Source organism: Amblyomma mixtum, chromosome 6 (genome assembly GCF_055824585.1).
Source record: "Amblyomma mixtum isolate Tamu chromosome 6, ASM5582458v1, whole genome shotgun sequence".
Lineage (NCBI taxonomy): Eukaryota > Metazoa > Arthropoda > Arachnida > Ixodida > Ixodidae > Amblyomma > Amblyomma mixtum.
In genome coordinates, this window is record NC_143017.1 from 1,412,567 (window position 1) to 1,432,741 (window position 20,175).

At 47.5% G+C, this 20,175-nt stretch overlaps 1 protein-coding gene, 1 long non-coding RNA gene and 1 pseudogene across 2 annotated transcripts in view; 1 reads left to right on the forward strand and 2 right to left on the reverse strand.

Moving 5' to 3' along the window:
- LOC149338079 (uncharacterized) overlaps positions 1–20,175 on the forward strand; it is a 1,049,963-nt gene that overhangs the window by 102,437 nt on the left and 927,351 nt on the right. The gene's annotated exons all lie outside the window — the stretch shown is intronic.
- The window catches only part of LOC149338082 (uncharacterized), a 153,641-nt gene that overhangs the window by 16,997 nt on the left and 116,469 nt on the right, over positions 1–20,175 (reverse strand). The window lies entirely within an intron of this gene.
- On the reverse strand, positions 12,088–13,558 carry LOC149338083 (uncharacterized; annotated as a pseudogene).

The window sequence follows — 20,175 nt, forward strand, 5'->3', positions numbered from 1 at the left end:
ATATTCATCAAATAAATAGTTGACAAAAAATTCAAAACATGAAATAAACTTTGGACAGTACGAACGGAAATAACTGGATCAAAATCTAGTAATTACATTCTAAAACAGTAAACATACGCGACAACGTAATGGTCTTTTAGCTCGAAAAAAAAACTGATTAACATTGAGCATTAAAAATGAAAATATCTAAATAAAGTCAAGTAATTGCATTATTAACAGTGAATACACATAAGCGAACATAGAGCTTCCTACAGTTCAAGAAGCGAAGACCTGAGCTCTCTTCGCAGCAAGCCTGCTCTTTGCATGAATTTGTTGAGCAATACTGGATGATTGTGAGCCCAAGATTGGCATTTGCGAAATGTACGATAACGAGGAATTTCTCATAGATTCATATTTCTAGTGGGTATATTAGTCGTTCGGGGCTTTAAAGCAGCCAATGAGGCTGTGTGGTTAGCAACTACAGCAAAGGGAAAATACAATATCTTTAGCAGATGGAATTCATAAACGTGTTTATGGGAACAATTTCGAACAGCCTAAAAGCATTTATTGTAGTGGCCATAGGCTCCATATTTCCAGTATCGCGAATCATGAGGTTTTTAACCATGATATGTCTGTTTAAATTTCCGTTTGTTGTTGTACACCAAACTAAGGTGCAACAAAATAAATGGCAGCCATACAATACTTGACAGATGTGTAGCTTTGTCTTCCGGGGAAGAATGCTGCGATAGCGTGACAAAACTCCGGTAATCGAATATAGTTATAGTGGGCTCGGTGGCTGCGCAACCGCACAGTCTAACCCTTTCGCCTTCATCATGCAGATTTTTCTGTTCATCGTTCGCTGAGATTTTACTGAGAACTACCTTTCGCGCATTTCAGCAAAGATGATCGACATGGTCGTTCCAAAGCGTGTGTTCAGAGAAAACAACTGCAAGTGTTTTCGCAGATATCTATCTATTATTTTATATGGACCAATGATAAAGCCTTCAGGCTTTTCCACGCATTTACTGGGTGCACCGAACAGAGCAAATTTTGTTTTTGATTCATTTAATAAGAGGTTGTTATTCTCAGACTACTCCTGCAACCGAAAACAAACTGAACTTTTCAGTGGTAGAAGATCGGTTCGATTTATTCCACTCAACGATATGTTACCATCATCAGCGTAGACCACAAATTTGGATAAATTATCAGTTAGCACTACATCATTTCTATAAAACAGAAAAAGGAAGGGACAAGGATACTGCCATGTGGCACACCGCTTTGTACAGATCGGATTTGTGACTTATGGTCATTAATTTCAACGAACTGCGAGCATGAGGATAAACTCGAACGGGTTAGTCGGGTGCACATAACACGGGAACCGTATTTTTCTAGGTTGTCTCTTAAATAGATTGAGATTAACAAGACCAAAGGCTTTGCTGAAATATATAAAGATTCCCGGAATCATTAGTTTTTTTCTCTTTACTTTCCAAGATAATGTATTTTTGGTTCAGCAGAGCACTTTCTGTGGAACGCCCTTTCCTGAATCCAAGCTGACATTCAGTTAACAGACTGTTCTTGAGAAAAATTATCCATTCGAATATTAATTGTTTTTTCTAGCCCTTTATAAAATGTTGGTAAAATGGAAATTGGACGGTAGTTAGTTATATTCTTTCTGGCACTTCCCTTATGAATTACGATAACGCGCGCTAATTGCATGCTCTTCGGAAATACACCTGCTGAGAGTTCTGAATTAAGTATATGTGCTAGCAAAGGTACAATATGTTCATTTGCATATTTAATAGGCCTTATCTGTAAATCATCTGCGTCCACGCTACATTTGTTAAGTCAGTACTGACTTCGCTTGCAGAGGTTGGCTGAAGAACTATGTTGATTTTAAGATTTATTGGTATTTGAGTGGCTGATCTGCTACACCATATAATTCCACCTATTTCGGCAAATAAATTGTTAAAGCAGTAAGAAAGTTCTGTTCCATATGTCTCTTCGTCATTTATAATAAGGTTTACAATGCGCGGGGGGCTCGTTGGGTTTAATTGTTTAATTTCTTCCATACTTTCTCGCTCTTCTGTTGACAATGGAGTGCATAATGCAACCACGCAAAAACGACGCAGGACAAGAAAGGAGCGCACAGGACAAGACGCGGAACTTCAACTCAAGTTGAAGTTCCGCGTTGAAGTTCCGCGTCTTGTCCTGTGCTTTCCTTTCTTGTCCTGCGTCGTTTTTGCGCGGTTGCATTATGCACTCCATTGTCAACCACCAACTAGCCCGCCTTCACTTGTCACTTATGTTGACATTCTGCTCCAAAAATAGAGAGGTAGTTGTGCTTTTTTATTTCGATTTATTGCTGCTTAATTTATTACGAGAAGCTTTATATTACAGCCGCTTTACCAGATTGTCTGTTTCTATTTGACATTTTTCAAGCGCTAAGACAACAAGGACGAAGAAGGAACAGACAAGGACGAGCGCTCGTCCTTGTCTGTTCCTTCGTCGTCCTTGTTGTCTTAGCGCTTGAAAAATGTCAAATCTGCACCAACTAGCCCGATCCGCTACCCGTCTGTTTCTATGAAACGCTGATAATGTTTGTCCTCGTTAATTTTCCCCATCAGCTCCCGTGTAATCCATGGGTTTTGAGACTTGCTAGGTTGGCAAAAATATTTAATAGGGAAACAATCAGCATATAATGTTACGTGGCGGCCAGCCGAAGAATGAGGCGTGATGAACGATGGATAAGAGATGATTTAATGGCCGCTGGCCTAGCGCGAGCGCTCCGTCCCGCGCCACTGCCAGCTTCGTCTTCTTCGTAACATTACCAGGAACCACTGAGCGATCGTCCCGATCGTAAACTGAAGAAGACATGAACGAAGGGATGCGTGATTCAGCGACGGCGTCCAGGCAGAAATCAAGTGGCAAGGTGATGAAGTGCTGGTCGCCACGGTGGATGAGATGATAGGCGGATGAGTGCCGTTCCACGAAGCATCCGGGCCGTAGGGTGCCAGGAGCGGACGGCCGAGGTCCGTGGACGCACCGAACGGCAGGGGCCGAGGGGCGGTGTCCTCATTTGTGGGCAGGGTCTGGGGTCGATCGGGTCATTGTGGTCGCGGCAACCTCATCAGTTCGTCGTGTCTTATGGTCCGGGCGGGGGGACGGGGCTGGGTAGAGCGGCGAGGTCGGTTCAGGCCGGTCGGGCTGGGGTACGGCCGGGCGGGGCGGACCAGGTACTCACGGCCGACGTCCACGGCATGCGCAGGACGCCGGAGCTGCTTGACCAGGATGGCGATGAAGGGACCTCCGCACCTCCACCAAATATTACGTGGCGGCGAATCGAAGAACGAGGCGAGATGAACGGTGGATAAGAGATGACTGAATGGCCGCTGGCCTAGCGCGAGCGCTCCGTCCCGCGCCACTGCCAGCTTCGTCTTCTTCGTAACAATATCACTTACAATCTGGCTTAAAATGTTTCATATGCTGTGTTGGTATCTAACATTTGAAAAATATCCATGCAGTCAGTCTGCCTAATCATTTAGTTAAAATATTGTAATGATTCAAGTGATATGGAACGATACATGCTCATCTGTGTCTGTTTATACGTGGGCTCTTTGCGGCGTAAGAACAGAAGTATGGGGAGGTGGTCACTAATTTCGCGTCTTAGAGCTCCTGATTTACAATCTTATCAGATGAGTGTGTAATGAACGAGTCAAGTAATGATGGCGATGATGAAGTGACTCATGTTGGCACTGAAGTGACAATATAAAAACCGTTGCACTCGAGTAGGGATTGAAATTGTATGCCTTGTGTAGACAGTTTGGATAGATCGATATTAAAATCCCCTTTAATTGTTAATGTATATGCCGAGTCATTTGTGTAAGAAAAGTAGTGTTCAAAGAACTCGAAGAATAAGCGAACATTACCTGCGGGAGGGCACTGCACCACTGCGAATAAATTTTTATCCTTTTTCTCGATACGTATTTTGTAGTCGTTTGTAATAAGACTATATTCATTTCAAATTTCGCAATGCGATACAACGTTAGTATTGACACGCCGCCTCCTCTCCTGTATATGCGATTCAAACAAAAATGGTGATATTCGTGTAACGCGACGTATTCAGAGTTTTGGATGTACCTCGTCCCCGTAAAAAAAGACCTCAAAGTTGCAATGCCCAGGTGTCATCTTTTTTTGACTCGAATGATGTCGTTTTCAAATGCAGCAGTTTAAGAGACTTGACTGTGTTGTTTTGTTTGATAAGTTTAGTGATGCTTTCGGGACAAGTGAAAGCAATGGCCATTTCTGATATTAACATCGATAAGTATCCGAAGACTTTCCTACTCAGAAGCATCGCTGCTCGGGACGACTGCTGGCGACAGTGTCCTGCGCCTCACTGCTGATCTTGTCTAGATCAGCTTCTCGAGTAACTGGAATGACTTGGGATGAAGCAGTGCACCGAGCAAACATGGAACCCTTTCGTGTCCACACGAACTTCCTTTTCGTGCTTTCGGCCAGAAGCCATGCCTAACAGTTTTTTCATAGATGGGCATAGGTGTTCGTTTATGAAAATGGGCTCATCTGAAGTAAGGTCTAGGTTAGTATTTGTTAGTTGTTTCTTTTTAGCGAGCTGAAGAACTTTGTCACGTTTTTCGTGGCGTTGAAATTGGTAATGTTTTTCTTGTCTGTATCTTTGGTCGGCACCCTGCGACGCACATCAGTGTCATTCCGTGTGATGGGTTCGCCTCAGTGTTAGCGCTGCGGCCGTACAGGGCGTACGCCAGTAGAGTGCCAAGAGAGAGAGGCTAGGAAGATTGCCGCCAGAGGGATAGAATCGTGAATACTCATAAGGCTTCAAATATTTGCCAGAATTCGGAGTCAAAGGCAAGCACTCAGTGGGCGGACACAAACAAGGTGGCCGATGTTTCCCTGTGTTCGAGCGAATTTGTCATCTTGGCACGAGTGACTACGGGCACTGATCTCACAGTGGTCAGGAAGTGCCTGTTTCTGCAGGAACAGGTAGACGAACGAGGGAAATAAGCGTAGAGTGTAGCCTTCGGAAGCTAGCTTGAAGCTAAGCTGGCGCATGTGCCACTAAGAGTTAATCGGAAGGGCCCACATGTCATGTTGTGCGCAGCGACAGAGGAGTTGGCGAGCGAAAGTAACTGCTTGTTGACAGTTAGTGAGTGTAATGACCTGGCCAAGAAAACGAATCTCTGAGCATGGAGCATGAGAGCAGAGATCTTCGAGGCTCCCATTAATGGTCTGATGTTGTTGCTTTTTTCTTTTGGTGCTTGATTCTAGTATAATTTACCCCGACTTGAACTATGTCATTCTGCGGAGTATGGCGCGGTGCGTAGAACTGTATGTCGCTCTCATGTATGTGTAGGCCTTATTCCTTTCTGCAGACTGTATCTACATGCTTATTAGTGCAGCTTGGTGAAAGATTTAATGCATCTTCACACTAGCGAGACGCGCAACGTCTTCAGGCAGTCCAAAGCAGAAGCATGCTTTTTTCCGGAACTGGCGCTCAAAAAAAAAAAGGAAAGAGGGGAGAAGGGGGAAATCTCACAGCGCAACTTGCGTGCGTCGCGGTAAAGCGTGAGGAGCATCGCCGAAAGGCAACGGGGGGTACACCGTTAGCGGGGAAAGACTCAAAACGCCCAAACAGGATGTGTGGGCGCACTGTAGGTGCTGCCAGAGCCGAATAGAGCAGTTGTGTGAGGCCGGTGGTGGTCCCAGGGACGGGGAGTTGAGACGCGAATTCCTTGAGCGGCGGCTGGACAGGTTAACCGTATGGTGGCCGGCCTTGGTCGGGACTCGTTGAGGTTTAAGGTTCCATTTTTTAGCTAGAGCGCAGCTGCTGACACCTTTCGGCATGTGTAAACCAACAGTGTACACATTGTAATAAGTAACTTCTTAAGGAAAGTCTTCGAAGTGTCTTGCCAACTTGTAAGAAGGCCCGCACACCTCTCTGAAATCACCAGTCGCGAAGTACGTCCCCAGAGACACTCAGGAAACCCACCCTCTACCACTAAACGTCAAACATAAAGATCAAATAACATAGACAAGAAGAAAAAAAATCGAGATGCCTACCTCTGCGTTCAAGTCCCAGATCCGTGCTGTGTACCATGATTTCACTTGCTTCGTTGCCGATTCAGCGCCTTCATCGAAGCTCTCAGCTACCTGGTTATCATGTTTGGATTTAGAAGTGTAGGCCTGCATCAACTTGTGGGCGTAGCTCTTATTAAGCTTAATTACTGTGGTCGCCACCCTATCGTTAATACTATATAATACCTTTAAGTTGAGAGCTATATTCTTGTGGATGAGAAATCCCACACCTAGTTCTCTTCTGACCGCTAATCCACAATAGCACGGTAACTGCACACTCCTCACTACTGCATATGCCTCATCTGTTCTTCTAACCTCAGTAAACCCTGTGACATCCCACATTATCAGCCCCTGGCTTCTCGAACAGGACTGTAGTGCTACGTCATTACATAAGGTTCTAGCGATTAAACGTAACCACTTTCAGTATCCAATAGCAGCCTGCTAGGAGCCAGACATTGTTAGCACCCTCCGCGGCGTCGCAGGTCTGAGCACCGCCTTGGTCTGTTCACCGCAGCCGCTGGCGACTAAGGACAGAGGGGTAACCGGTTTGTTCATGGAACGTTCGGGCCGTGTACTACACCAGGGTGCCCAAATCATGTTATGTTGAGTGCTTTGTTGGTTCCGGTCACCGATACCAGGGCACAACTCTGGCCTGGTTGGCGATTCCATCAACACGCCGATTTTATTTTATTTACAAAGGAGAAGTGCGCAAAAACCGGGTTCCGAGACCCGGTCCTCTTGCACGCGGGCTGGATGCTCTACCCCACGCAATCGCTGCAACCCCTTAGATAACGCCAAATCCAGAGCCCTGCTAGGTATTCACCTGTGAGTTTCGTCACGTGACCATGCTGTAGCATAGCGAATAATTTTTCTACCTGGGAATGACTCATACCAAACAAAATGGTTTCTGTAGGCCTGGTCGGCTATCACGATAGCGACACCCATTGGCCAAGTCATTACTTGCTATATTTATATCACCACACTCCAGCACATTGCATTATTTTTCTACCCAGGCATGTTGCATATAAAAACGAACGGGTCTTAAACATATCTTCGGCTATTGGGAGGACAAGCTCGTACCAGGAAATCACGAGTGATGTTGGGTCACGTGAACACGTTCGAGAGCAGCAAACCCTTTTTGCATCCAAGTATGGTGCACATCAAAAGAAATGTTTTTCCATGCCCTTCTCGGCTGCTGCAATAAGAAGGCCGCATGACCAAGTCACTAGTCGCTATAGCCACGTGACCACTTCCAAACATGGTGCATTATTTTTCTGCCCAGGCATGTTGCATATCAAACCGTATGGGTAATAACGCTGTTTTTGGGTACCGGGGTGACGAGCGCGCACGAAGAAGTCATTGTGATTCCAGTTACGAGACCCTTTTTGGGTATAATGAACTCTTTTTTAACCAGGCATGTTGCATATCAAACGAAATATTTTTCCAAGCGCTCCTCGGTTGTCAGCGTAAAGATGCCACATGACCATGTCACTAGTCAGTATAGCCATGTGATCAAGTTCGAGCACGGATCGTTATTTTTCTCCAAGGCATGTTGCATATCAAACGAATCGGGTGTACAGCTTTCTCGGCTATCTGCATGACTTCCTGGCATGACTGAATCACAAGTGATTCGGATCACGTGATCACGTTCGTCTGCAGTGAACTCTGTACGTAACCAGCAATGATGCATATCAATCCAGCTGTTTTTCGAAGCCCTGGTAGGCCGTCACCCTAACAAGGCCACATGACCAAGTAACTAGTGACTATAGACACCTGACCACATTCGATCACAGGCCGTTATTTTTCTGTCCAGGCATGTTGCATATGAAACCACTAGGGTCTTAAAGCTGTCGTGAGTTATTGAGATGACGAGCTCACGTGAAGAAGTCACTAGTGATTCTGCTAACGTGACTACATTCGGGTGTAGTGAACTTGAAGCACACAGCGACGCTGTAGAGCGAAGGCGCTAAGATCGTCGTTCCCAGCCGGCGAAAGAAGTGGAACAGAGCGTGCTCAATGCGCAATCACGGCACGGGCTGTGAGGTTCGAGAAGCCTGCACACGCTGGACCTCTTGTTCTGGTGCTCTGCAGCGACCCCGTAAATTCTCTACTGTGGTGACTCCGGCCAATGAAATGACCGACCCCAGCAACCTACCGGCCTCAGCGACCTTGCGCGTGACGCTACCTTGCACCCATGTGACGTCGCAGCTATCCAGCCCTGCCTACCGACATTCTGGCCCAAGCATCCGCAGATCTGCTTCCCCCAGGTCGGAGCCATCTTATATCTGCACCACGTCCCCTCGAAGGCATCTCCGTTTCATCATTTCTTTTCCAACCTGCCTCCTGAAAGGGATCAAGAAGCGGCAGATGTAATCGTTAGACCCTTGTGCAAAACTCTGTACCAGCGACTTCAGCAGTGGATTCTGGACCACACCACGGTGTCTGAGACAGCACGTCTCCAGCAGCTGCTCACCTGCGAAGAACTTAGACACCGCCGCCCCTCCCAGCTACTCACTAACAGGCGGCAGCTCCTGCGCGAAAGAAACGCTGGCTCGAACGGCGCACTGTGGAGAGACCTATTCCTGCACTGTTTGCTGCAGCCTACCCGCCTCGTCTTGACTGCTGCGGGAGACTTGAACTTTGACCGCCTCGCCCAGCGTGCTGATCGAGTCCACGACGCGACTTCTGTCGCCGCACTCTCCTGTCCACCAGTGTTCTCTGCCATCTCACGATTAGAGACCCGGATCGAACAGCTGGTCGTTTCTCGCGATGCCCTTCGGACGTCCTCTCATGCCCCGCGCGGTTTATCCACAAGTCCTCACCGCCGTCCGCATTTGCCGAGAGGTTCGCGCTCTTCCAGTCTTCGCAGTCAGCGTATTTGCAGCTGTAACCGCACTTTTCAACACCGCGCCCACCAATGCGCTCCAGCATGCAAATGGTCGGGAAACGCGCCACGAAATCATTGACGGCGGCATGTTACCTCGCCCCTCACCGTGGGGACCTTTTCGTAGTCATGGATTGCATTTTCGGCCATCGTTTCCTCGTCGACACTGGTGCTAAAGCCAGCGTAGTGCCGTCCTACAAGACAGAGCGTACTCGCAAGTCCCGTGGACTTACTCTCTGTGCGGCCAACTCAAACTCCATCGCCACGTATTGTCTCCAGCCCCTCAGACTGGACCTTGGCTTGCGGCGCACGTTTCGATGGTTCGAAGGGTTTTCATCGTCACCGTCGTCCGTTAGCCCTTTCCTCGGATCCGACTTCCTGACGCATTTTGGTCTGGACGTCAGCATGCTTCGCCATCGTGTCATCGAACGTCCGACGCACATTTCCATCGCTGGCGTTATAACGGCTATCGCTTCCACTGGCTTCCGCACACTGATTCCATGCTGCCCGTACGCCCAAGTCCTCGCAGAATTTCCCGAGGCCACGAGGCCTTGTAGTCGTCACCAGCCCCCAGAGCATGGTATAATCGGCCATATTGTGACACGTGGTCTACGGTCGCAGCTCATCCGCGCCGCCTCTTCGGTGAGCATCTGGCGATTACGAAACGAGAATTCGACCACACGCTCTAGCTGGGTATTATTCGCCCTTCCTCTAGCTCTTCGGCCTCGCGGCTCCGTCTGGTGCCCGAGAAAGAACCAGATGTCTGGCACTCGTGTGGCGACTACATGGCTCTCAAAGCTCACACAGTTCACGAAAGGCACTCCTTTCGCGCATCCAAGACTTCGCTGTACATCTGGAGGGATGCAAGTGAACCTTGTCAAAGCGTACCATCAAATCCCCGTTGAACTGACCGATATCCCGAGGACGGCCATCACTACACCCTCGGCCTGTTTGAGCACGTGCGCATGCCCCCTGCGCTATGCACCCAAACTCCCGGCTGTATTTGCCCATATCGACGACATCCTCCTCGTGTGCCTTACTGCCCAAGATCACGAGCGACACCTCCGGAAACTCGTTATTTATTTATTTATCATCATACCTGTTGTAGCGGCGGGTGCCGCCCAAGTACACGAACTGCTAGCAACCAAACAAATCCCGCTTTATTGCCACATACAGTCATATATATACACATAGCGACACTGGTGCCTCTAGCGGCAGGTGATTCCCAAAACGGAACCGAAACCACATATACAACATATTCCCTTCCTTATAAAAAGAACAGCTACATGGGTTAGTGATTCAGTAGTGTTAGTACGTTTGTGCTCTTTTACAGAAGTATATTTACAGTAACAACAATGTGCTTGTCTTATGCACTTCATACAAAAATATAAAACAAAAAGAGGAAAACAAGATACAACTCCATTTATGTCCCTATTTCACAACGTCAGCAAACTCAACACTCGTGCAGATTGTGACAGGTTCATGTTCACTGCAAAACGTGTCTTGCTGTACTTAGTGTCCATAGCGGTCTGGAGGTCGCCTATTCCTTGATGGCTGTACCCTACGCTGAGGTCCCGATGCTTCTGAGAAACCACTGGCGGCAGGCGAAGTCTCTTCCGGCTCACAGCCGGTCACTGGTGGCATAGGCGGCTGCTTCGCAGCAGCCACAGCTGAAGTTCCCGTTGGCGCTTCTGAAACGGGTCTCTCCAAAGTAGGCGGTGAGCTGCTTTCCCTAGCGGTGTCATTTGTGTCACTCCTTTCCCCCCACCCACAGAGAGATGCAGAAGCTCGTGGCATCCTTGACAACTTTGAAGCGTTCCATGTTTTTCCATCATCAAGTTGGAAAGACGATTGCCCCTGCTTTCTTATCACTTTTCTTGGGCGGCTAAAGGCCAGGTCACCTTTAAAAGCAGTTGTCGGTTTGCGTACTCGTACAAGGTCACCAACATCCACTTTGGTTTCCCTTGCGGCCCTGCGAGCGTCTGTGTATAGTTTACTGGATAGCTGCTTTTGCTTCACCCGTTCGCGTAGGCGGTGGAGCTCTGAACTAGGGTCGGTTGCAAATATTGCTGACGGATACCCAACGACATCGAGCCGAGTCCTTGGCAGACGTCCATGCAGGAGAAGTGCTGGGGCAACTGCAGTTGTGGCATGCGGCGTACAACGGTAAATGCCCAAGTATTCTGTTACCGTTTGGAGTAAGGGACGCTGCTCGAGTGTAGCCACTTGAACAAAGCTTTTAAAAACTCTGTTGAACCGTTCTACCTGTCCGTTTGCTTGCGGGTAGTATACGGATGAATGCCGCAAGCGGATGCCGCGATCCTGCAGAAAAGCTTGGAACTCTCGAGATGAAAACTGTGGCCCGTTATCGCAAACAATTTCCTCAGGGTAACCTTCACGTGCGAACACTGACAGCAAGAAGCCTGTTACTGTGCGTGTTGTGGCTTGGTTGCAAAAGTATACTTCGGGCCACTTAGAAAAGTAGTCGACCAGCGTGATCGCATATCGACAATCGTGTGGTGCTCTCTCAAATGGGCCAACAATGTCCATGCCGAGCTTTAGCCACGGTTCCTTTGGTAAGGGGACCGGGTTCAATGGTGCAGTCATAACCTTCGTGCTCTTGTCCGCTGCCTGGCATATACTACACGTTTGAATAGCTAGCTCGACTTGCCTGTCCATGGCTGGCCACCAAAATTTTTCTCGCAGACGTGCTTTCGTTCGTACAATTCCAGGGTGAGCCTCATGAGCAGCGGTAATTATCCGCGCTGTAAGTGATGCGGGAACCACAAGGCGTTCGCCACGCAAAATCAAATTGTCCACCACTGACAGTTCATCGCGAAGCTTGAAGAAAGGTTGAAGCTCACCCGGCAGAGATTTTTGCGCAGGCCAGGACGATTCAATGTAGGCCTTGATTCGTTGCAGTGTGCTGTCTTCCGACTGGGCCTGTTCAAACTCTTCTCTGGTAATGCAAGAAGAAATAAGGGCAACTGATACAGTTTCATCTGGTAAAGTCTCTTCTTCCTGAGTCTCTTCTTCGCCAACTAATTCCTTTGGGAGGTTAATATCCTGCACGGCTTTCGTCGGGTCAGGGCGCTGTTCCCTTCGAGAATTAGAAGTTAGCGTCGTTTCAAGGCATTGAAGAGATGACCCATCAATCTGTAGACCGAGGGCCTTGATGGCATCGATACCCAAGAGTGAGGTGCCTTTTTCAACGACGTAGAAAAGAAGGCTTGTTGTGCTAGCTTTGTACGTAACGTCAGCGAAGAAACAGCCACGAACCGGAATTGGCTGTTTTGAATAGTCCAGTAACCGAACAGTCGGGGCCAAAAGTACTTGGCCTTCAAAATACTGCTTAAAAAGATCGTGTGCAACAATGGAAACTGACGACCCAGAATCTACAAGGAAAGTTATGTCCGCACGGCCAATCGAAACTGTGACGTGAACAGCGGAGCGAGCGGCCGACGTCACAGCCAGAATGCTCAAAACTTCCTCGCTCGGAGAATCTTGGCTGTCTACCTCACGCACCGGAGCGGAGCCTCGTTTCTGGCAAACATAGCGGAAGTGACCCATGACACCGCAATGGTGACAACGCTTGCTTTTGGCTGGACAGCGAACTGATGCTGCATTGTGCTGGGATGAACCGCAGCGGTAACAATGAGACTGGCGGTTGTGCGCCCGCTTCGAGCTCTCGTCGGATTCTGGTGTACGCGTAGGCGTATTTCCACGAGTATTTATGCGTCCAACATCTACAGAAGGAAATTCTTGCAGATCATTGTACGCCTGCTCAAACTGCCTTGCCAGTAGTACTGCTCTAGCGAACGAGAGAGACGATCCTTCAAGCAGAAGAAGCTCGCGTAAGCTTCGAGACGAAATACCCGCAACGAACTGGTCACGCAGCGAATCTTCTTCGACAGGAAAAGAGCATGTAGCAGAAAGCTCCCGCAATGCTGTGATGTACTCATTCACTGATTCACCAGCTTGCTGAACTCGCCTACTGAAACGATGCCGTTCGGCAACAACATTGCTTGTTGCCGAAAAATGAGCGTGCAGAGCGGTAACTGCGATATCGTACGACGATACTTCAGGCCTTGTGTCGCCTGTGCCCTTGCTATCTTCCGACGCTTTATCAGTAGCAGTTTGCTCACCGAGCTTGGCGTTGTCCAACGATGGAAGTGGTAATGTGTAAAATATGCGCTGACCTTCTACGCCGAGGCTGTGAAGAAGTAGTGCTTTGCGACGATCCGGCGTGCAGTCAGAGGCCCCCGAAGCAAGCAGGTAGTTCTCGAAGATGCGGAACCATTGCGGCCACGCAACAGCAGGCCGACCAGGCACAGGCAGGAACGGGGGCGGCGGCGCGATTCCAGAAATGCTCATGGCGCCGGAAAGCAAGCGGCGAAAGTCACGCCCCCCGAAATGATCCCGTCCTCGTCGCCAATGTTGTAGCGGCGGGTGCCGCCCAAGTACACGAACTGCTAGCAACCAAACAAATCCCGCTTTATTGCCACATACAGTCATATATATACACATAGCGACACTGGTGCCTCTAGCGGCAGGTGATTCCCAAAACGGAACCGAAACCACATATACAACAATACCCACAGCGCCATTGGCTGGCATTACAGTGGGGGGGTAGAATAAAAAGTACACAAATGCCACCGCGTGCAGGTGGTTACAAAAAAAAAGATAACAATGAGATAGAAAGAACACGGAATTATTATACACAAAAAAATGTCACAGCATGGAAGAAAATGAATCATTTGATAATATGGACACTACTTCCTCAGGCAGCTTGTTCCATTCCGAAACCGTTTTGGGGAAAAAAGACATTTTAAAAAGGTCAGTCCGGCACCTGTATTCTTTAACTTTAAGTGAATGATCTCTACGTAAAGACACGTAATCAGGGTTGGCTATATATTTGGTTCTGTCTATTCCAGTTCTAGAATGAAATATATTATGAAATAATTTTAAACGCAGTACTTTCCTACGTTTTTGAAGTGAGTCCCAACCCAAAGATTTTTTCGCGCTCGTTACACTAAAATATCGCCCATAGTTATTGAAAACAAAACGAACGGCCAAATTCTGAACTCTTTCTAGCTTTTGAACGTCAAGCAAGGTTTTCGGATCCCAGACTGTGCAAGCATAGTCAAGTATGCTTCTAACGTTTGTATTATACAGCAGTTCTTTAGTCTTTAAAGGGAAAAGTTTAGCGTTACGTCGCAGGAAACCTAAAACACGACAGGCTTTGGCAGTAACGAAATGCACGTGACGATGCCAAGACATTGAACTTGTTAAATATACATCAAGATATTTAAATTCCAACACTGAAAGCAGTCTGCTATTATTTATGTTATAAGTGAAAATATGGGGAACCTTCTTTTTAGTGAAACACATATGTACAGATTTTTGTAAGTTAATATGCATTCTCCAGTTCTCACACCACTGGGCCACTTTACACAAATCCTGTTGCAATGCATCGCAGTCACTTTGATCGTTAATAATTCTATACAATACACAATCGTCCGCAAAAAGACGCATGTATGAAGAAATACCTGAAAAGATGTCATTCATGTACATTATGAACAGCAATGGGCCCAAGACGGATCCCTGAGGCACCCCTGATGTTACAGCCACCTCATGCGATTGTTTCCCGTTGACAACAACACATTGACGCCTAACGCTCAAATATTCCTTTATCCACCTAATAACGTTCTCATTTATGTTGTACCAGTATAATTTTTGTATTAATAAGGAATGTGATACAACGTCAAAGGCCTTCTTAAAATCTAGAAAAATACAGTCAACAGAATATCCCTTATCTAAAGCACTTGACAGGTCGTGTACAAATTCGGTAAGCTGGGTGACACACGAGTAACCACTGCGAAAGCCATGTTGATTAGTATTTAATAATGAATGTATACTAAGATGATTCATAATACTAGTATAAAACACATGCTCTAAAACTTTGCATAATACACTGGTCAAGGACACTGGTCGATAATTTGAAACAACATTCCTAGGTCCCGATTTATGTATAGGTACAACATTAGCAAGCCTCCATTCATCAGGCAAGGAGCCTTCCTGTAATGACTTTGTGAAAAGAATTTGAAGGTACCTTGACAACGCAAAAGCGCAAGAAGAGAGCAGGATCGTGGGTAAGCCGTCCGGACCGGTGGCACTGTTATCTTTTAAGCGTTCTAAGAGCGACACAATTCCTCGCTGATCAAATTCAATGTTCTCCATGGGTTCCGTACAGTTCAAGGCAAGGCGAAAATCGGCAGGGCTATTGCTGTCCTCAGCAGAAAAAACTGAGCTGAAAAACGTGTTAAAGCACTTGGCTTTCTCCAGATTATCATGAACGATACTTCCGTTGTGATCGAGTGGCGGGATAGACAATTCATCCTTTCTGTTTTTTTTATGTACTGCCAAAATTATTTAGGGCGATCCTGGATACGCATGTCGAAAGACTGAAAGTAGGTAAATTTAGCCTCTTTGACCGAAGCATTCATATCCTTTGTAATCTTTTTTAACTGATCCATGTTATCTTCCGACGGATTTTTTTTGAAGCGCGCATATAGTTGTTGCCTCTTTTCAACGACTCTGCGCAGCGCTTTTGTGAACCATGGCTTGCTTTTGCTGCGACGTTTCGTCATCACCCATGACGGCACATGCTGCTCACGCAAATCAAAAAGTTTGGCTGTCAGTGTGCGCCACAGCTCATCAACGCTGAGTGAATCAGACAATGTTTCGTACACATCAACCATCGACCATACACCTCCAAGAATTTGGCTTTGTCATCAACACCCAGAAGTGTGTCTTTGGCTGCTCTGAGCTCAAGTTCCTGGACCACCACATCTGGGCGCAGGGAATTCATCCATTGCCTTTTCAAGTCAAAGTTGTTAAAGACTTCCCAGTTCCCACTACCGTATGCGAACTGAGTGGCTTCCTGGGCATAGTGAATTTTTTTCTCGTGCTTCGTCCCGCACTGCGCCGAGCTTCTTTACCCCCTGACCGACATTCTTCGCAAAACTAAATCCTCCTCCTCCGCAATTTCTTGGTCTCCAGAAGCTCAGCTGCTCTCACGGCTGCAAAACAAAGCCTCACCGATTTGATCCTCCTCATCCACCCTAGAGCTTCGGTGCTCACTGGTATCGTGGTGGATGCTTCAAGCGTGGCCATTGGTGCTATTCTCCACCACAAAATCAACTCCGCGTGGCACCCACTGGGTTTCTTCTATCGGAAGCTCCAACCTGACGAGACTCGCTACAGCTTATTTGGCCGTGAGCTCCTCGCCATCTACTCCGCCTCCAGTATTAAGGCGGAAGCCTTTAGTGCCTCATCGTTGTAAGCAGGAGCTGTCGACAGAAATGTCACGCTTTTCAGTTGGTCGAAACGGTCGTGACGTCACAGTGCGCGAATTTCAAACGGGGCCAATTGTACTTTGGCTACTAAACATGCAACCAATTAAAGGGATCGTATAGTGATGCTCCAAGTAAGTTTGACTGAGTTTAATTAATTGCTTACTTAACCAATTAGTCCAATTAACCTTTCTAGTCAGACCAGATAAATAAATAAAACCGAGTAAGAAATTGGCCGAGCATGGGAATCGAACCCCGGTCTCCAGAGTGCGAGTCGTGCACGCTACCACTCCGCCATGCCAGCTCGATGGTCTGGAATGAACAAAGGTGCGTCTAGTGAATACGGTGTCTTCGTTCACTCCCATCTTCCTCCCTTCCCGTTACGGCGAGGTTCAGGTGTGCACCGAGATATGAGAGACAGATACACTTCCTTTCCTCAAAAACCAATTTACTGACGAGCAAGGCGTATTTGTCCGCGTTTCAGATTGGTCCAAACTGTCGTGAGGTCACTACGCGCGAATTTTGACGGGTGTCCACCGAAATATGTGAGACAGTTACTGCGCAACTTCCTTTCCTCAAATACAATTTTCGACTAGTGTCTACTGAGCTATGCGAGACAGTTAATGCGTAATTTCCTTTCCTCAAATACAATTTTCATTTTCTTCACTACGGCCCCTCTTCTTTCACTCCACTTCCTCCCTTCCTGTACAGTGCGGCTCAGGTGTCCACCGAGACGACAGAGAATTACTGCGCCATTTCCTTTCCTTAAAAAGCGTTGCGTTCAAAGGGCTACGCGTCGCGCCGAACGGGTGGTGGCGTTCAATGGACTCCGTGGCAGCGCTACAACACGCTGTCGCGTTTCACTACTAAAGGCGAAGATTAAGCGCCATTAATCGGCAGTTAATTAATGCACCAACAGAATGTGAAGTGAACAATCGCGTAGCATAATGCAGCACTCAGGCTTTCGCCTTTCACCACTTTAGCCGCTAAAGTTCCTCGTAATTTTTACTGCCACTTCTTGGAGAGACAGCCATTTTGCGTTCTAATGGATGATAAGCCTCTGATGTATGTGATCCGTACGAATTCTTCCAAGTACGCCGCCCGCGAACTTCGTCAACTGGCCTAGATATCGGAGTTCACAACAGCTATCCGGCACTTAAAAGGCATCGACAATAAAGCAGCTCATGCACTTTCACGCATTACCTCCTCTGGCGTGCCTACATCAGCTGTGGACTGGGAATGTTTGGCCCAGGCGCAGCTAGAAGACCCTGATCTTCAAGCCTCTGTCTGCACCGCATGCTTCATCCGCTTGTGCCCGGATTGCACTGCTAACGACGTGTCGTCGGCTCTACCATGTCCATTCCTCCCGGAGGTCTTTCTTCGTGCCATTTTCCATTCAATTCATGACATTTGACATCCAAACATCAGAGCCATACGGCGCCTCGTTACCGAGCGGTATGTCTGGCCGAACATTAACACCCAACGTTCTCCAATGGGCCGCTCATGCCTTGCTTGCCCAAGTGACCCGCCATACAAAGACTGCACCCCAGTCTTTCCTGCCAGCTGGTTGTCGCTTTGACCACGTTCATCTTGACTTTGGTTGGACCGCTATATCCCTCTCATCGCTGCCGGTACATTCTGACCATGACCAACCACTTCACACTTCAGCCCGAGTCACTGCCCATTCCGGACATTACTGCGGAAACAGTTGCCAAATATTTCGTTTCAGCATGGGCTTCCCGCTTCGGCTGTCCCGGCATTGTACCACGGATCGCGGCCGCCAGTTCGAATGCAGCCTCTTCCCTTCCCTCACCCGTAGGCTTGGCACTAAACACTGCTGAGCCACAGCATACCATCCCTGTGCCAATGGCATGGCCCAGCCGCTCCATCGTGAGCTCGAGACTGCCCACACTGCTCGTCCGGATCGCTAGCACTGGGCTGCCCACCTTTCTATAGTGCTTCTTGGCCTACGCGCCGTTCTTCGTCGTGCACTTGGCTGTTTGGCGGCCGAACTCGTTTCCGGTGCACCCCTGCGGCTTCGCGCAGACTTGTTCGTTCATTCGGCTCCCTCTTCCCATCCCCTGCAGTACTTTCAACGCCTTCACGACTGCATTAAACACCTTCGCCCAGTCCCACTGCGTCCTCAACGAGGCGACGAAGTCGGCGACCATCCTGCTGGATGGTAGTGAAGAGGTAGTCTCCTTGCATTGCCTCAAACCCGCATCCATGGAGACACCTCCCCAGGAGCCTAATTTGATCTAATTGATGTCCCAGGCGCTTGGTTCTAAGACCGGATCCCCGCTCCGCCTTGGCAATATATGTAAATTGACCTTGAACCTGAGTCGACAATTAGGCGAAAATAGTTGAAATGAGTCGCGATACTTAGTTTGGTGGTTTTTCTCAAACTAATAATTTTACCTGAATTCAAGGCTTCAAACAATCGATAGGATTCATCTGTGGGGGGAAGCTGGGCGGATGTGGCTCGAGGGCAGCGATGGGAGAGTAAAAAGTGTTGCTTATGCTCGAGTGTCGACACGTGACATAATAGCGCGAGCTTGCCGAAGTGATAGCTGAACAGAGTTTCCAAAAAAATCTCCGTTTAATCAGCAACCTGCCTGGGTACACAGAGACAAAGGCTTAATGTCGAGTATAGTCACCTGACTAGAATCACTAATTACTTCAACAGATTAGCTGGTCGCACATAACTAAAGGGGACTTTAAAAAGCATGTCATTTGATATGCATCGTGCCTGCGTAGAATAAAAAATGATGAGCAATCGAACGTAGTAGCGTGACCACAATCACTATGGGCTAAGTCATGTGGTCTGTTTATAGTGATAGCCTAAAAGGTATTCGAAAAAAAATCTGGTATTGAAATGCAACATGCCTGGGTAGAAAAGTATTGCACCGTGCTCGAACGTGGTCGTGTGGCTACAGTCACTAGTGACTAGGCCATGTAGCCCCACAATTGTAATGGCTGAGCAGGGCTTTCCAAACAATTTTGTTTGGTATGCATCATGCCTGGATGAAAAAATCACCACTCGAATGTGGTCACGTGACCCGAATCACTAGTGATTTCATTGCGCGAGCTCGTTTGGAATTTACGGCGGGCTATTTAAATTGTATTTTAAACATATTTTGTATTCATGAATGCACTAAAAATGTGTCGGAAATGGTTGCTTGGTTTATGGGGTTTAACGTCCCAAACAGATTTAATAAACAGATTCACAACAGCGCTACGGAACGAGGACAGAAAGAACACGAAAAACACAGGACGGGCGCTGACTACCAACGCTTTATTGCGTGAAAAACCAGCACAGATTTATACTCTTTCCTGGACCACGTGATGCACTGTCAGCCACGGGACACAGCTAAGGAACGCCTCACTCGTTAGGGGAGTAATCACACAGCTCGACAGAACTCATAAAACGTGCGTGCACTATCAAAATATAGCATTACCAAGCTAATGATAAAGAGACTACCCGATACAAAGATGTGCATTACCCAGCTACAGCCTATGACAACTACAGCTCAGATAGGCAAGAAAATGAGTACTGCAAAGCAAAGCGGAATCTTTGGGCTACGTAAAAACATTCAAGAGAGCGAGAAGGCGTAAAAGCATGAGAAAAGCATGAGCAAAATGGCGATGAAAAAAAGGGCATGAAAAAATAAAAGTTGCTAGGCAATAGGCACAGTCAGCAGGCTAAAAGCGAAAACAAGAAACCGACACCAACAAATAACACGGTAAAAGTAACAATCGTTAAAAATAGAAACTAAAAGAAAGAAGAAAAACATGAACCGCCACCGGCCAAGCAATGAAGACGGTAAAACCACTCAAAGTCTTTAAAAG